Source organism: Dipodomys merriami, unplaced genomic scaffold (genome assembly GCF_024711535.1).
Source record: "Dipodomys merriami isolate MVZ:Mamm:240054 unplaced genomic scaffold, mDipMer1.0.p SCAF_45, whole genome shotgun sequence".
NCBI lineage: Eukaryota > Metazoa > Chordata > Mammalia > Rodentia > Heteromyidae > Dipodomys > Dipodomys merriami.
This window is the reverse complement of record NW_027206013.1, coordinates 4822679-4838631: the sequence shown is the minus strand read 5'-3', so window position 1 is coordinate 4838631 and position 15953 is coordinate 4822679. Positions and strand designations below refer to the sequence as shown.

General features: G+C 43.5%; 1 protein-coding gene across 3 annotated transcripts in view; it reads left to right on the top strand.

Moving 5' to 3' along the window:
- The first annotated feature begins 11843 nt into the window (after nt 1–11843).
- Nucleotides 11844–15953, top strand: part of Cabin1 (calcineurin binding protein 1) — a 147828-nt gene continuing 143718 nt past the window's right edge. For 2 of the 3 annotated variants that reach the window (XM_069994444.1, XM_069994441.1), the window contains exon 1: nt 11844–11906. The gene's annotated coding sequence lies outside the window, so the exon portion shown is untranslated. Of the gene's footprint in view, nt 11907–11973; nt 12244–15953 lie in introns of those variants that run through there. The other variant, XM_069994443.1, reaches the window with a different exon arrangement.

Sequence of the window (15953 nt, the reverse complement as noted above, 5' to 3'; positions counted from 1 at the left end):
CATATTAAATCAACCGACTTTTCTGATATTTAAATGAAACTTTTACTTCCTGCTAGAATGTGGCTCAACATTGGTTATGATAGTTTTCAAAGGCTGGCTGTAGGGACCTGGCAGAGATGATATGGGGCCTGAAGGTCCTGACTTATCCACCTACCAACTCCTGTCAGCAAGGCTCCTATTGTTTAAGAGAAGCTCAGGCTAGACCTACCTACTCAGGAGGCTGAAATCTGAGGATTGAGGCTCAAGACCAGTCTAAGCAAACAGATCTGAGAGTGTGTTCAGCAAAAGCCCAAAGTGGAGACATGGCACAAGTGGTAGGGTGCCAGCCTTGAGGGAAATAGCCCAGTGAAAATGAGAGGCCCTAAGTTCAAGCTCCAGTGATGCTCCTCAAAATAAAAGAAAGAAAAGAAGCTCATTTTCATATTGAGTGTAAAGTTGTCTCACTTTGAAAGGATGGTAACTGCCTTCCTGCCTGCCTGCCTGCCTGCCTGCCTGCCTGCCTGCCTGCCTGCCTGCCTTCCTTCCTTCCTTCCTTCCTTCCTTCCTTCCTTCCTTCCTTCCTTCCTTCCTTCCTTCCTTCCTTCCTTCCTCCTTCCTTCTCCCTTTCTCCCTCTCTCCCTCTCTCTCTTTCTTTCCTCTTGTACTGGTCCTGGGGCTTGAAATTGAGGTCTGGGTGCTGTCCCTGAGTTTTTTAGCTCAAGACTAGTGCTCTACTGCTTGAACCCTAGCTCTACTTCTGGCTCTTTTGGAGTGGCTAATTACAGATAAGAGTATCATGGACGTTCCTACCCAAGCTGACTTGAACTGTGAACCTCAGATCTCAGCCTCCTGAGTAGCCTAGATTATAGGCATGAACCACCAGTACCCAGCTTTGTTTCATTATTTTTAAACTTCTGTGACATAGAATTCTATTCCAGTTTATGAAACACACTTGTGTGTGTATGTGTGTGTGTGTGTGCATGCGCGCATGTGTGTCGTTAAGATGACTAACCTTATCTGTGAGTGTCTGTGTGTGATGTTAAGTTTACTACCTAAATATGGCTTAGGAACCAAGTCCCATCTATTCTATAGGAACAGTTAAGGAGAAGAGGGAATCCAGCCCAGCTGGAGCAGGTAAGAAAGTCCTGTGCTACAATAGTCTTGTAGCTTGAGGGATGACAGGAGTTTCTGAAATCAGAGCCAGTGTACCTCCTCATTGAGGAAGTAATGAGTATCTTGTCTAGTCAGTGAGGAGCTTGGTTGTCTTGGGTCTTTGCCCCTGCTGCCTAGCTCATTTCCTTTGGTGTAAGTCAGCTCTACTGGCATCCGGCATCATATCCATTTTTAGAAGCATCTTAGGCCAGGTTCCAGTGCCTCTTACCTGTAATCCTAGCTACACAGGAGTCTGAGATCTGCAGATCACAGTTCCAAAGCAACCCTGACAAAAAAGTCAGTGAGACTCTATCTCTAATAAAGTACTTCCTAAAAATAAAAGCCAGATGTGGAGCTGTGGCTCAAGTGTAGAGCACTAGCCTTGAGAAAAAGAAAATCAGGGATAGACCTGGTCCCTAAATTCAATCCCTAGTACCAACATACACAAAAAAGCATAAAGTTCTCTCTTATGCAATTTGTGGGCAGGGATAGGATGGGGGAAATGGGGTGGGGGCAAAGAAGGAAGGGGTGACATTGTCTGAAAAAGAAATGTACTTGCCGGGCGCCAGTGGCTCATGCCTGTAATCTTAGCTACTGAGGAGGCTGAGTTCTGAGGATCATGGTTCAAAGCCAGCCCAAGCAGAAAAGTCCAAGAGACTCTAATCTCCAATTAACCACCAGAAAATCAGAAGTGGTGCTGTGGCTCAAGCGGTAGAGCACTCGCCTTGAGCTGAAGAGCACAGGGATAGTGCCCAGGCCCAGAGTTCAAGCCCCATGACTGAACAACAACAAAAATAGAAATGTACTGATTACCTGACTAATGGAATGATAACCCCTCTGAACAATACCTTAGTAATAATAAAATTATATATATATATTTAAATAGTTTTGGGGGGACACAAATGGAGGGACAATGAGTGAACAAATGCAGCAGTGGTACTCACTAGAAACTGTGGAAAACAAACTATACAACTTGCGGGAAGGGACTGGAGGGAGAAACTGGGAGAGAATGAGGGAAGGAATGACATTGTCCAAGAAGAAATGTACTCGTTATTTGACTGTAACCACTCTGTGCATCACCTTTATGATATATATGTTTTATATATAGGTTACTTTTATTCTGTTTTATTTTCATACTGTGAGGTCTGGGGAAGGCATTGACTTCTGGGACCTGTGTATCCAACTAGGCCCTGGTAAGGGGGCCTCTCTCTCTCTCTCTCTCTCTCTCTCTCTCTCTCTCTCATGCTGGCACTGGGACTTGAACTCAGGCCCTGGCCCTGGGCCTTTGCTTTTTTTCCCCTCAAGGCTGGTTCTCTATTCCTTGAGCCAATGTTCCACTTCTGGGGTTAATGGTAGATAATAGAGTCTCACAGACTTCCTTGCCTGGGCTGACTTCAAAACCTAATAATCCTCAGGTCTCAGTCCCCACTGGCACCTGGATAGGAAAGTGGGTTTTTTGTTGTTGTTGTTTTTGTTTTGTGCTGGTCCTAGGGCTTGAACTCAGGGCCTGGGATCTTTTCTGCTCAAGGATAGTGCTCTACAACTTGAGCCACAGATCCACTTCTGGATGTTTTGGTAGTTAGAGATAAGAGTATCACTTTCCTGTCCAGGATGGCTTCAAACTATTATCTTCAGATCATAGTTAGGATTATAGCCATGAGCCACTGGTGATTTCCTGGAAAATAGTCACTTTCCCAGGGGCCTTGCAAGGGTCATTGGGATGGCCTGTGTCCTTTACCTGGAAAAGTAGGAAGGTTTTATTACTCTGAAGAAGAAAGTCTGATTTTCAAGACATTTTTAAGTCTGGTTGGAAGGAAACCTGGTATGTTCCCTGGAACAGTGGCCAATCTGGTTCCAGGTGAAGTTAGTAAGGAAGGTCAGTACTGAGAAAAGTACTGAACTAGATATTTGGATACCAGGTTCTGGATGCCATACAATTAAGGGACCCCAGCCCAAGCTGGAAATGAAATATGTTTAGTTTATATTCTCTTCTTTGAATAAAGTATATATGTGGTGGTGGGGGGCAGTCTAAATGACCTCCCTTCTCTACAAGTAGACTTTAACCCCAACCTGGCACTCTGTGGCAGGGTTTAAGTTTCCTCCCAGAGAGGAAGATACTTCTGAGCCTATGCCTGTGAAGAATGAAAGGTATACTTTTAAAAAATAATAATTTTATTATTATTTATTTTTTTGCCAATCATGAGACTGGACACTGTCCCTAAGCTTTTTTGCTCAAGGCTAATGCTCTACCCCTTTAACTATAGTTTCACTTCCCGCTTCTTGGTGATTAATTGGAGATAAAGAGTCTCATGAACTTTACTGCCTGGGCCTGCCTTGAACTGTAATCCTTAAATTTCAGCCTCCTGAATAGCTAGGATTACAGGTATGAACCACTGGCACTTGTTTGCTGTTCACACAGTGACACCTGGGAATGCCATGTCTAGTAGGCAGAAAGTGGACTATACCATACAGGTATAGACAAGGTTTATTAGGAGAACTGTCTACTTACATACTGCATACACACAAAGAAAGTAAATCTTAGTCGGTAGCCATGTGACAGTTTCACAAGGCCAAAAGTTTACAGGAGATATATGTGGCCAAAAGAATACAGGGGATATTCGAGGCCAAAATGTTACAAGAGATATACAAGGCACAAATGTTTACCTGGGAGAAGTGTTGAGGGATGGTTCATGTGTTTATATGTTTATGGCACCATTAGGAGGGGGCACAAAGAGCAGATCCTGCAATCCTTCCCCCGAGGTCGTTGCCCAGACTTGGAAGTTTTCTCCTTTCCCCCAGAGGCTGCAGCTGGGTGCCCTGACCATTGCCAGGACTATGGAGGAGCTTTCTCCTCATTCACCAGCACATAAAAACCTCACACAGCACATGAATCCTCAGGCAGGGTCATCTGAGTCTGTGTCTCCTATAGCACTTGGCTTGTTTTATTAATTACTTGTGTCAGTACTGTGGTTTGAACTCAAGGCCTGGACGTTGTCCCTTAGTATTTTTCCTCAAGACTGGTATTCTACCAGCTGAACCACAGCTCTACTTTGGCTTTTTGGTGGTTAATTGGAGATAAAAGTCTCATGAACTCTCCTTCTGGGTCTACCCTCAAAAAGGAAGTCTCAGATCTCAATATTGTGAGTGGCTAAGATTACATGGCATGAGGCACTGACACCCAGCTGGGCCTTAGAATTTGAAAGAATCTTTTAGAATGGAGCCCTGATTGGCACAAAAAAGGTAAGAGTGGCTGCTCCTGTTAAGTGTTTAGGTACCAAACTGGGGAGAGAGCATTCTAACAGTAAATAATGTACTAATGATTATCATGTGCTAGGAACTCTATACTCATAATCCTATTTGCTCCTGACAAGTCCTTCCACATTCCACTCGTCCAGACTTACATCTTCATGGAGTGGAAATCAGAGTCTACCAACTTTACAGATAGGAAAATTAAAGCTGTCATGCAATGGATCAGCTCGGCTGGAGCACTGGGACCGACGGGGCAGGGATCTCGGGATAGGTGGGCAAGGAGTTGGTGAAGTGACAAACAGACACAGACTCAAAAGAGTTGCATCTGAGTGTATCTTTATTGAGGAGAATTAATATTTTTATACAGTGTGTGATTGTGACATAGATTCTTTGTTTATTTAAGCATGTAATCAATTTTTAAGAAAAGCAAAGCATTGATGGATTATATGAAAATTGATGACTATTCCACCAACTGTTTAAGCTATGTGGTGCAAAACAAGTCTAGCATATAGTTTAATACAATGCATCATCTATTCAGCCTTTTTATGTTTAATAATTAACAAACCTAAGACAGGGCTGTACTTACATTGTACTTTTTATTTTTTCCATATATTTTCAAGTCCCTTTGAAACCATCCTAAAAACCACTTCTAGGTTGAGTCAGGCATTCTCCGTTTTCTATAATTTTAATCCCAATATTTGTTCACATAAATTTCTAATTATTATTTTAAACTATCTTATTGTTGTTTTGATCATAAACAAGACATTTATACCATAATGGTCTAGATCTACCTAATCTTTGCATGAAATCTAATGAGTTTCAAAATACCCTTTTTTCTTTTACATTAATCCATCTATTTTTATCTTTATAAACTCCTGTATAAGACAATGGTTCATCGGTCTGCTCAGGAAATGTGATGTCACTAACTTTATATTTTGTGGGAAAACACCATGTATTCCCTATAACATAAGCTGGACTAAACTTAGTCATAACTGTTGGGGGAATCTTTCTTTTCCTTTTATTATCAGGGGTCCCTTTTTCTAGAACTCTCTGAGCTTCTGGGATAGCTCCTTCTAGCTTAGTTTAATTCATTAATTTTGCCTGTTGTAACATATCTGGAAATTTTAAGTTTCTATATTTACTATGTGTGAGTTGCAAAACTGCTTGTGAAGTTGTAGGAGTTTCTGGAGGCAGCGTCACATCAGATGATGGATTGATTGGGGCATTGCCCACATTTAATCTTTGGTCCTAGTCTTTATTATTCAGAGAAGCCGTCTCTATTGGACTGGGAAGAAACAACATGCTCTGTTCGCGGATCAATAGAAAAATAACCAAAACAAGAATAAAGGCAACGAATGTACAGCCAAGAAGAATATAGTAAGAATAAAGGTAAAGGCTATAAAGGTGCAGCCAAGTGTATGTGAAGCCTTGAACCAACACCCCCTTCCTGCAGGCATACTTCCTTGAAGCTCTTTGTCTAACACGATCTCTCATACAGACTCCCAGGAGGTGGTGTGGCACTGTCATCCCTACCAGTCCCTATCCTCAGCCAGACCACCAATCCCTGTGCTCTTCCATAGCAACTTCTTGCCATCTCTGGAAGGTGCACCTTCATTCATTCCATAGACTTTAGTAAGAGTCATTTTGTTACTTGCCTAAGCCAGACTTGGAAAGAACCAGAGTGGCTGATGTTCAGGGCATGTTCCCCAGGAAGCCTTCAGACAGAAAGAGGTAACACTGTCACCTTGAGTCCATTGACTCGTACAATACAATTGAGCACACAGAATACTCACTGAGGCCATTGTGTATGTCTGCCCTGGGTAGGTCATGCCCATGTATAGCCATAATCTAGCACCTGCTTGTCTGTCTGTTTAGTCTGGGCCAGTGGAAGAACATTAGCTGGGATGATAAGAGCATCAAAATGCCTCATGGGCTAATGTAGGCTGGTCTAAGAGATCACAGTAGTAATGCCTGGTAGATGTCTTGCAAGATTAGGAGTTAGCCAAGGAGCTGACATTTTTTTCTCTGTTCTTCAAAGATATTTATACAGGTGTTTTTTTTTTTCCAGTCCTGCTGTTTGAATTCTGGTCCTGGGCACTGAACTTGAGCTCCTTTTGCTCAAGGCTAGCACTCTACCACTTGGGCCACAGCACCACTTCCAGCAATTTTTGTGTGTATGTGGTACTGAGGAATCCAACCCAGAACTTCATGCATGCTAGGCAAGCACTCTACCACTAAGCCACATTCCCAGCCCATACAGTTTTTGTTTTTTTTTTTTTGATCAGTTGGAACCCTGGCAAATTGGCAAGGTTGGAACAGTTGTTACCTTTTTGTGATTGGTACAAAGGATCCAAGGTATCTGTGAACTGGCTGCCCATCCTATTAGACTCCTGGAAGAGTCAGGGCTTGGTAGATATCAGCTTTGGGTACATCCTCCTGTAGAAATGTTGGTGATCCCACAATTCTCCTTCCTTATGCCAAATAAATCAAGAGGACTTCATCTTTCATATATGATGTGTGTGTGCGTATGCATGTGTGCACAGGCACATGCATGCTCACACCAGTACTGAGGCTTGAACTCAGGGCCTGAGTGCTGTCCCTTAGCTTTTCAACTCAAGGTTCCTATAATCTTTTATGATAGCAAACACTGAGTAAAAATTATTACTCATAAATATAATTTTTTCTTTTTCTTTTTGTCAGCCATGAGGCTTGAACTCTGGGCCTGGGTGCTATCCCTCAGTTCTTCAGCTCAAGGCAAGTGCTCTACCACTTGAGCCACAGTGCCACTTCCAGTTTTCTGAGTGGTTTATTGGAGGTAAGAGTCTCACGGCCTTTCCTGCTCTTGCTGGCTTTGAACCGCAAACCTCAGATCTCAGCCTCCTGAGTAGCTAGGATTACAGGTGTGAGCCACTGGTGCCCAGCTTACCCTACCATATTTTATTGAATATTACTGAAACTATAATTAGCGTAAAGGAAAATAAGTCATTGACATGGAAAAGGGCCATACCAAATTTGTTGAAAAGCAAAGCTCATATTAAAATACCACGTATTGTAGAATGTTTTTGAAAATGACAAATTGGTGGAAGAATATGGATCTGTATAACTAAATAAAGAATAGTGAATCTCAGTTAAAAAAAAAAAAAAAGAAAGAAAAGGTTCCTATAGTCTGCTTCTGGTGGGCCATTCATTCTCTTTAGATTGCTGTACCAGGCAGAGTAACAAAGCTGGCTTGACTTCAGAGACTTTCCTTGGTCATTTTAAAAAGTGACTGTTGCCAGAGGCTCATGTCTGTAATTCTAGCTACTTAGGAGGCTGAGATCTGAGGATCATTGTTTGAAGCCAACCCGGGCAGGAAAATCTGAGACTTTTACCTTCAATTAACTACCAAAAAACAGGAAGTAGAGCTGTGGCTCAAGTGTCAGAGTGCTAGCCTTAAGTAAAAGTAGTTCAGGAATAGTGCCCAGGCCCTGAATTTAAGCCCCAGAACTGTCACACGTGTGTGCACGGTAGCCCCCCTACCCCCCTGTCCCCGATTCTTGCTGAGAATTCTCTTGAGCTGTACTCTCTGAAAATCATGTCCCACTATTCCAAGCCTGTGAATGCAATATCTGCCACTAGAAACTGAATAAATACTGTTCTTGAGCATATTTACTTATATCACTCCTCAATTTCAAAGTGTTTTCAGATGGAGTAGGGGGAACCCAAAGGAAATTTGAGTTTTCCAGGTGTTCACACAGAGTATATAGCTTGTGACTATTAGACACTGGTGGGAGCTGTTTCCCCCTACATAGTTAAACATTTGATCATCCTTGTCTTTAGTGCACCAGAGAAATATTAAGTTGACATTTTTTGTTCTGTATAGTCAATGCCATAAATAAAATTAGTTCCAGTGGATTATGCTTGTACCACTGCTTTAGGGCCACTCATTTAAAACCAGACTCTGGCTGGCCAAGTGTGTAGCTCCTGCCTGTAATCTCAGTTGTTTGGGTGGCAGAGGTCCAGAGGATCATTGTGTGAGGCTAGACTAGGCAAAATGTTGTGAGATTCTCCACATCTGAATCAATAAGATGTGTTTGGTCTTAGCTACTTGGGAACCTTAGGTAAGAGGTTCCTAGTCCACGGTTGGCCCTAGGCAAAAACAAAACAAAACCTATGTGGAAAAATAGCTAAGGTAAAAGGGCTGAGGCGTCTGGGAAGGTGGCTCAGTGGTAGAGCGCTTGCCTCACATGCATGAGGCCCTGGGTCCAATTCCTCAGCACCACATAAGCAGAAAAAGCCAGGAGTGGAGCTGTGGCTCATGCGGTAGAGTGCTAGCCTTGAGCTGAAGAGCTGAGGAACAGCGCCCAGGCCCAGAGTTCAGGCCCACAACCAGACTGAAAAAAAAAGGGCTGAGGGCCTTGACTCAAATGGAAAAGGCTGTCAGTTCAAATCTAGTACCATCAAAAAAAAAAAGAAAAAAACTGCTTTAGAATTTAGAGTTTCTTCCCGTGTTGGCACCCAATTCCTTCTGTCAACATATTTTATAGGCCGGGCACCAGTGTCTCATGCCTGTAATCCTAGCTCTTTTGGAGGCTGAGATCTGAGGAGGCTGAGATCTAAGGACCAAGGTTCAAAGCCAGTCCAGGCAGGAGTTTTCTTGAGGCTCTTTTTTTTTTTTTTTTTTTTTGGGTCTGGTCGTGGGGCCTGAACTCTGGGCCTGGGCACTGTCCCTCAGCTCTTCAGCTCAAGGCTAGTGCTCTACCACTTGAACCACAGCACCACTTCCGGCTTTTTTCTTTTTGCATATGTGGTGCTGAGGAATCGAACCCAGGGCCTCATGCATGTAAGGCAAGTGCTCTACTACTGGGGCCACCTTCCCAGCCCTTCTTGAGACTCTTATCTCCAATCAATCACCAGAAAACCTGAAGTGGTGCTGTGGCTCAAATGGTAGAGCATTCTCCTTGAACTGAAGAGCTCAGGGACAGCACCTAGGCCCAGAGTTCAATCCCCACGACTGACAAAAAAAAAAAGTTTCATAGGTGTCTTGTTTTCCTGTAAGGAATGGTTTCAGATTGAATATGAATGAATGGTTGCTTTGCCTGAGGGTGGGATTGAGGCCTAATTCTCAGCGTAAGTCTTTCCACATTAAATCTACCAGTCCCCCAGAAGTGAGAGTGATATCTGCCAGCAGATCCACATTTTGTCACTTCATGGTGTTCATGAACCTTTCTCCTGGAAATTCATGCCTGGGCATGATCTACATTGTTTCTTGCCTTTGAACCCTTGCCACACAGATTCCAGTGACTACCCTTTCCAACTTTAACCTCAGGTTTCATTCCAAAACATCTTTCAAAATATAATTCCATTTTGGGAGCTAGATCCAAGATGTATATTATTCATGAACTTTTAAAATCATCTGTTTCTGCTGGGTGCCAGTGGCTCATGTTTGTAATCCTGGTTGCTCAGGAGGCTGAGATCTGAGGATCATGATTTGAAGCTGGCCTGGACAGGAAAGTCTGTGAGAACTCATTCCAATTAACCAGCAAGAAGCTGTAAGTGGTATTGCATCAGCTTTGAGTAAGGGAAAAGCCAACATAAGTCAGGCAACTGGGTTCAAGTCCTCCCCTGCCCTTCTCCTTAGCAGCCCATACTTTTTCTCAAAGTCAAGGTTGAATCTCCTTGCACATCAACAAAGCTTTTTTTTTTTTTTTGGTATTGAACTGGATCTGTGAGTTATTCAGCATATTTTCAGTTATTATACACACACACACACACACACACACACACACACACACACACACACACACACACACACATATAGGCTGGGAATGTGGCTTAGTGGTAGAGTGCTAGCCTAGCATGCATGAAACCCTGAGTTCCATTTCTTAGTAAAACATACACAGAAAAAGCTGGAAGTGGCACTGTGGCTCAAGTGGTAGGTAGAGTGCTAGCCTTGAGCAAAAGAAGTGCAGGGGCAATGTCCAGGCCCTGGGTTCAAGTCCCAGGACTGGCAAAAAAAAATACAGTGTGTGTGTGTGTGTTTACTGTCTTTAAGTAAGGCAAAAAAAGAGCCACAACATTCATTCTTACTGAAATATCTCTATGACCAATGTGAGAGCCTTCCCTAAAATGCTTTACTATTTTCTTTTGTATATAGAGACCTGGTCAGAAACCTTCTTCAGAAAAGAGTGCAGGGCTGGGAAGGTGGCTCAGTGGTAGAGTGCTTGCCTTGCATGCATGAGGCCCTGGGTTCGATTCTTCAGCACCACATAAGCAGAAAAAACCGGAAGTGGCGCTATGGCTCAAGTGGTAGAGGGCTAACCTTGAGCTGAAGAGCTGAGGGACAGTGCCCAGGCCCAGAGTTCAGGCCCACAACCGACAAACCCTCCCCCCCCCCCAAAAAAGTGAAAACTCAGGAACCTCTTTCGGTGTAATTTCTTTCTTTCTTTTTTTTTTGGGGGGGGGTCCGGTTGTGGGGCCTGGGCGCTGTCCCTCAGCTCTTCAGCACAAGGCTAGCCCTCTACCACTTGAGCCACAGCGCCACTTCCCGCTTTTTCTGCTTATGTGGTGCTGAGGAATCGAACCCATGGCCTCATGCATGCAAGGCAAGCACTCTACCACTGAGCTACCTTCCCAGCCCTCGGTGTAATTTCTGACACTACGCTTCCACTCCTTCATTCACTGCTTTTCTCCTCTTTGTTTCAATTCTTTCAATACATCTGTGCCTTTTGGGCTTCAACTTTCCTAGAAAAACACACGCACACATATATACATAATATATAGGTATATAATATATATGTGAGTGCGTGTATAGCGATATCTCTAAATGTGTAGTGAGATATAAGTATAGAGATACAGTATCTCATATATTTCTAGATATATAGACAGTTACATCGAGGACGAGGACGCGCTCTTCTGTCCTGTTTCTCAGGTTCCCTCCGGGCACCCAGCACCAGAAGCACCAGTCCCAGGTCGTTAACAGGGTAACAACCCCAGCCGGGCGCCAGTGGTGCACGCCAGTAATCCTAGCTACTCAGGAGGCTGAGATCTGAGGATCACGGTTCAAAGACAGCCTGGGCAACAAAGTCCATGAGACTCCTATCTCCAATAAACCACAAGAAAACCGGAAGTGGTGCTGTGGCTCAAGTGGTAGAGCGCTAGCCTTGAGCTGAAGAGCTGAGGGACAGCGCCCAGGCCCAGAGTTCAAGCCCCACGACCTACCAAAAAAAAAAAAAAAAGACAACAACCCCTCCTCATATAGCTGAGAACCAGGCTCCGTGTCCGACCCAGAAAAGATCTCGGAGCGAAGTGCAAGATCAAGACCCGGAACCAACAAGCATCAGGCCGCCGTTTTGGAAGACGCCGCCTGCAGGACCCGTGTGAACCTGCGGGACGCGCTTATTGTGGGTTTATCTGTACTGATTGGTTGGCCGGGCCGGCGCCGGAACCAATGGAAACGCTCTTTGTTGTCAGGCGCGCAGTTGGTCAGCCCGGAGGTCCGGACGGAGGGGCCGTTGCCGTGGAGACGCCGGGAGAGTTCTCTTGCGGTAGGTGTGGGGGTGGCCCCGGGGTCCTGGCGCGGCTGGGATGTGACGTGGGGCGCGGGCTAGAATAGCCGCAGGTCACGTGGAGAGTGAGCTGGGGGCTTCTCGGGCACCCCCTGAGCCCCAGAAGAATCAGGGGGCCCGCGAGCCTAGGCGGGGCCTTCTACTCGCGCGGCTGGCCTCCTTTCTGCTCCCGCCCGCACCCAGAGGTGTCTGAGCACGGCGGAGATTGTGTTCCTGATGACACCGGCTTTAGTTACTGATGGTTTCACGTCTGCGACGTGCAGAACCCTCTTTCTCTCTTTCGTCCTTTCACTCACCTTCACAGAAGCCTTTCGAGGTGAGTGTTGATGTTAGTGTCGTTTACAGGGTGTTCAGAGTGAGGCTGAGACAAAGTTAAAAGATTTACTAAAGAGGCACCCAATGGCTCAACCCCAATCCAAGTGAGAATCTAGACCATTCTGCCCTTCTGGCTCCCAGGAGGAGGCAGGCCCCTGGTTAGACTCACCTGACAGTTCCCAGGTATCTGCACATTTATTTGGGGACCGTTTAACAATTCATGGCCTGGGTTGTTATTACAGGTCATTAGTGTGGGACGGTAGGAGTCCCATGTGGCTAACTTTCCTTCCTTCTATGTGATTTATTACTGTGGTTAGACATAGAATATCCTTAGAATGGTATCTTGTTTAGGGATCAGCAAGTCTTTTGCAAATATAATTCATGGTATTTCATGTGTTTTAAATGCAACAATATTTTTAGTAGGGAGGTATTGTGACTACAACCCGGTATTTCACTGTGACTACAACAAAGACAGTAGATAAGAGGGTGGTAGTATTCTACTAACATTTTTATTCTATGAATATCGAAATTGGAACGTTGCATACATATGTTGCAACATACATACGTTCCTGTATACAATCATTAAACACATTTTTTTTCAATGATCTGCAGGTCTTTATTCTAGAATAGGAAGGGCCATGTATTAAACACATTTTGTAAAATTATCTTCAGGCATATATATGTGTATAGGAAGCATAAATAAATTTTATGTATCATTTTGTGTATGCAAATATTTCAATCTGAAATCTGAAATATCTCTGGTTCAACTTGCACTTAAAAAAATACAAACTAAGGCTTGAATTTAGGGCCTCATGCTTGTCTGTTGGCCTCTCTTCCCCCTCCCCCCCCTTCTCTTCTCCTCATTCCTCTTTTGTGCTGGTCCTTCCTCTTTTGTTCCAGTCCTAGGGCTTGAACTCAGGGCCTGGGCACTGTCCCTGAACTTTTTTGCCCAAAGCTAGCACTCTACTACTGACCCACAGCTATACTTCCTGGCTTGATAGGATTACAGGCTTAATCCACCAGTGTCTGGTTCCAACCTGTACTTTTATCTTTCTTCTGTAGCTGGTTTTTGTCTCCTTCTGGGGTTTATGATGAACAGTAAATTCATGGTTACCATCCTTGAATTGCTTATACATGTGATGATCAATGCATAATCTTAAATGGCTATTTGTTGTTTTTAAAATTTTAAAGGAATTTTAGGCATAGAGGAAAAACCGCAACATTAAGTAGAATTTCCTATGTCCTGTACCCTGTTTTTCCTGGTGTTTATATCTTACATAATTATAGTCCATGTATTAAGAGCAAGAAACTATATTGGTATTACAATGTAATTACACTACAGACATCATTCAGATTTTACCATGTTTTTTGCCAGGCTTCTATTTTTCTTCCTCCTCCTCCTCCTCCCCCCTCCTCCCCCCTTCTCTGTTCTCCTCTTCTTCTTCCTCCCCCATCCTCCTCCTACTCTCTTCTCCCCTCCCCTCCCATCTCCTCTTTTCTCTTTCTTTTTCTTTTGTCATTCCTGGGGCTTGAACTCTGGTGTTAGGTGCTGTCTTTGATCTTCTTCTTTTTTTGGGGGGGGGGGTCTGGTCGTGGGGCCTGAACTCTGGGCCTCGGCACTGTCCCTCAGCTTTTCAGCTCAAGGCTAGTGGTCTACCACTTGAGCCACAGTGCCACTTCCGGCTTTTTTCTTTTTGCTTATGTGGTGCTGAGAATCGAACCCAGGGCCTCATGCATGCAAGGCATGCTCTCTACCACTGAGCCACCTTCCCAGCTCTCTTTGAGCTTCTTTTGCTCAAGGCTAGAGCTCTACCACTTGAGCCACTACACCACTTCCGGCTTTTCTGAATAGTTTATTTTATTTATTTATTTATTTTATTTTTTATTTTTTGGGTCCGGTCGTGGGCCTGAACTCTGGGCCTGGATGCTGTCCTTCAGCTCTTCAGCTCTTTAGCTCAAGGCTATCACTCTACCACTTGAGCCACAGCGCCACTTCCGGCTTTTTTTTTTTCTGTTTATGTGGTGCTGAGGAATCGAACCCAGGGCCTCATGAGCCACTTTCCCAGCCCTGAATAGTTTATTGAAGATAAGAGTCTCAGGGAGTTCCCTGCCCAGGTTGGCATTGAACCTCAATCCTCAGATCTCAGGCTCTCGAGTAGCTAGGATTACAGGTGTGAGCCACTGGCTTAGGCTTCTATTTTCATTCCAGGATCATGACCAAGATTTTGTGTTACATTTAGCTGTTTTTCTTTGGTTTACTGTAGTCCATAATAGTTACTCTGTCTTTTCTTGTCTTCGCTAGCCTTAATATATTTAAAGAATAATGATCTGTATTTTTATTTTTGTTTATTTACTGGTGAATACAGATTAGTGATTGTATTTATCTTGGGATGCTGGAATTGATCAGTTAATTTTCTCCCATTGGGGTCTGTCCAGTGATTGGATGACGTTATGCATTTTTGGCCAGAATATTGCAGACATTTACTTTTGTGCCCTCGGTATATTCCATGAGGGAGCCCATGATGTTGATATGTCATTTTATATGTAGTGTTTACTTTCATAGCTTGCTTTGGTTGATGCCTGCCAGGTTTCTACACTAAAAAGTTACTGTTATACCCTTTTTAGTTAACATGTAGCTTGGAGGAAGTACTTAGAGAGGATGCATATTCTGATTTTCTACAAATTCAAGCCCACTGACCTTACCATACATTTGTGAATCTTTTGATATTTGCCTCAGAAAAATTTGCTATTCATTCTCTCTTTCCTTCTACATTTATTGATTGAAAATCTACTAAGGTGCATTCTCTCATTTGTTGATTTGATTACTTATTTGTATCAGCATGGATCATGGATATTCGTTTCATTCTTTGCATTAAAATCCATTACTATTATTATTTTGTTGCTTACTGCTTCTCCATTGTCTATTTAGAATGTTATTTGGTTTATTTCTGTTTCCTATCAGTGGACTACCATCACTTTTTTTCTTTTTCAGTAGTGCGACTTGAACTCAGGGCCTGGGCTCTGTCCCTGAGCTTTTCCACTGATGGCTGGTACTCTCACTTGAGTTACAGCTTCACTTCCAGCTTTTTGGTACTTAATTGGAGATAGGAGTCTCATGGACTTTCCTGCCCAGATCTCAACCTTTTGCATAGCTAGGATTATAAGCAGGAGCCACCGGTGCCTGGCTCTTCATCACTTTTTTGAACTCTTTATAGCAATGTAAAGGGTTCCAGACTCATTTCTTTTTCTTTTTTCTTTTTTACAGCCTTAATCATGGAACCATACAGTTCTTTTTGTCTTTATTCAGTCAAGATACTGTTTTCCAGTTATTTAGGTTGGTTCTTCCTTGCGCCCTTCTTTTTTTGGGGGTAGGGGCAGGGGGTAGTACAAGGTTTGAACTCAGAATCATGTACTTGCTAGGCCAGTTCTTTCTCTTTTGAGCATTGCCCCAGTGCTCAACGTTAGTTGTAATAACGCTAAGTTTATTGTTAGTGCTACTATTTCATTTTGGGTTCCCTCACATTCTAGTTTATAGTTGTTGTTTGCAGTTTGAACTCAGGGCTTTGCTACCTTGATTTTTTTTTCCCCCTATCATGGCTGGCTACCACTTTAGCCACACTTCCACTTGTGGAATTTTTTTCTGGTTAATTAGAGATAAGAGTATGTTTTGTTTGGATAATTTTTATGTTGAGGCTGGCCTCAAACTGCAAT